Genomic DNA, 2,951 nt, shown 5'->3' on the forward strand with positions numbered 1-2,951 from the left:
ATCATCTAGTCCAACCCCCTGCAATGCAGGAATTATTTTGCCCAATGTGGGGCTCGAACCCCAAACCCTGAAATCAAGAGTCTCAGCTATAGGAAAACATAGGACGATATCAGTTACAATGGTAATCTGGACCACCCTTCCTCTGATAAAATTGCATCAAGAAGGCATAGCAATTGTACATTAGAAACCTCATCTGGAAGCATTCCAGGCTTGAAAGTATGAAGCACATCCTCCAAAAGTATTTTTGATGGTCAAAAACATATGAAAAACTGCAATAAGAAATTCTTACAGCATCTGAAAAGTGCCTTTACTCTTTAAGAATGTGAAAAACGTTACCTAGCAGCTCACAAACCTAGGATGAGATCTCTCGGTCTTAGGTATGATGATAACTCAAAAATTAAGTTCCATGTTTACTCAGAAATAAATATGCACAGGCAAACTAAGCATGTTTTAAGATTGCAGTTATACACATTTATCCCTAAGACCCAATGGATTCAATAGAACTTAACTGCTGAATAATCATACTTAGGACTGTACTGGTATTAAATTATTTAGTGTTTAAATACCTAGTTAATTGATTAGTAGTTAATCACCTAAGCTTTGTCAGAGATCAAAGTGGCCTCCTCCATTGGGGATTTTACCAGTGTTCTGAAGACAGGTCAACCTGTGTTCAAAGTGCTTCATGTACTTTATTTCAGTAATCCTTCCAGCAGTTCTACAAGGTTGCTATTAATATCCTCATATTGCAGACTGGGGGAAGGGGTGAGGTTGAGAAAAATAATGGTTTGATTGTTTACAATACTGCACCAGCTGTTTCCCATTCCAATTAAATATAACTTTTGCCTTCTTAATAATGTGGTATCCTTTGACTGTGCAACTGCAAGTTGTTGTTTAAGAGCAACTGTCTGCCTCCTCCAATTTCAGCATTTAGAAGCAAGACAATTAATTAATTAAGACTTCAATCTTAAGCAAATTTATGAGGGAGTATGTCCTATTTAACTATGACATACTTCTGAGAAAACATACATGATTTTCTGCCTTGTTAACTTTATAGATGCACTTACCTGGAAGAATAAAAAAATTCCTTCCAGTGGCACCTTAGAGACCAACTACCGGTAAGTTCGTTCTTGGTATGAGTTTTCGTTTGCATGCACACAAAAGCTTATACCAAGAACAAACTTAGTAGGTCTCTAAGGTGCTACTGGAAGGATTTTTTTTTTTACTACAGCAGACCAACACTACCTACCTGTAACTGTTACCTGGGAGAAAGAACCAATGAAATCTGTAGGCATGCATTGGCCTGGTATGTTGTGCAGCAAACCATTTGCATGTATACTCAGATATAAATCCCGATGTGTTCAGTGTGGACTTACCTTCAAGTAGATGTGCAGAGGATTCTGATGATGCAGATTCTGGTCCAGGAAAGCTTATGCCACAATAAATTTGTTATTGTTAACAGCCTCCTTCACTTTTTTGCCCCAATAGATCAGCACCGTGACACCTCTGGAATTTCTAAGCAGCAATCTAAACACACCAGGAAGAGCCATGTGCATGCTCTGTACACATGCTGCACACATACGAAAGGTTCAACCCTGCCCATCTTCAAGTAGGGCTGAAGAGCTACTGCCAGTCAGTATAGACTCAATACCAAGACAGGAGACTCCAACTAAACTTCAGGAAGATATTTCTGATAGTAAAAAGCTGTTTGACAGTGAAACAGTCTCCCTTGGGAGGTGGTGGACTGTCCTTCCTTGGAGGTTTTTAAGGAGAGGTTGGATGGCCATCTGCCATGTATGATCTAGTAGATTCCTGCATTGAAGGGGGTTTGACTTCCAACACTACACAGAGACCCTACAAGGGTCCCTATTTTCCAGGAACAGTCCCAGATTTACAGCAGCCATCTCAGTTTCTGATCTGATACCGGAACGTCCCGCTTTTCCTTAGGATGTCCCTATTTACATCAGAGAAATGTTGGAGGGTATGGAGTTTTGGGGCCCCCAAGCCAAGGAGTAACTATACAACCTTTAGGAGACATCTGAAGGGAAGTCTTTTGTTTTATTATGTTTATATGCTGGAAGCCGCCCAGGCTGGCTGTGGCAACCCAGTCAGATGAGGGAAGGTATGCTACGATTCTCTAAGGTGCCTTCCTATGAGCAAGGCACAGAGAATGCTCCCTGCCACTTTCCCATGTTAACAGTACAGTGGTACCTCGGGTGGCGGACACGATCTGTTCCGGGGTTCCATTCGCACCCCAAAAGTCCACAACCAGAGTGGCAATATCGCGCATGCGCAGAAGCGCGATATCACGCTTCTGTGCATGTGCACGTGGCAAAACTCAGAAATAAACACTTCCGAGTTTGCCACGTTCATAACGCAAAAAAATGCAACCCGCAGCTATCATAACCCGAGGTATGACTGTACAATCCCCAATGGCCAGGCATAGGCAACTCTGGCCCTCCAGATGTTTGGGACTACAATTCCCATCATCCCCAGCTAACAGGACAAGTGGTCAGGGATGATGGGAATTGTAGTCCTAAACATCTGGAGGGCCAGAGTTTGCCTATGCCTGCCCAATGGCGTTTAGGGAAAACCCACTAAGATGTATAAATAGTAAAATAAAATAATAATAATAATAATAATCACTCAGAAGTGAGCCCAGCTAAACTCAACGGTGGTTCCCCTCTGGTAAACTGAAATGGAGGACGACGGGGCGAGGGGATGAAAGGAAGGAGCGAATCAGACGAATCGGACACAGAACCGAGGCGGCTGATATTAACAGGACGCCGCTCGAGGACGCCTCCCCTCAGCGCGCAGAAGGCCCACTAGCGCCGCGCCGTCGGGGCCTGGCCAAAACGCCCGCCTCTCGTAGGGGGCGGAGCCCCTTCAGGCCCGCCTCGCTTCCTTTGTGTTCACGGCTTCCACACAGCAGCGGCAGTCGGCGGGACTCGGAG

Source organism: Lacerta agilis, chromosome 4 (genome assembly GCF_009819535.1).
Source record: "Lacerta agilis isolate rLacAgi1 chromosome 4, rLacAgi1.pri, whole genome shotgun sequence".
In the NCBI taxonomy this organism is placed as follows: Eukaryota; Metazoa; Chordata; class Lepidosauria; order Squamata; family Lacertidae; genus Lacerta; species Lacerta agilis.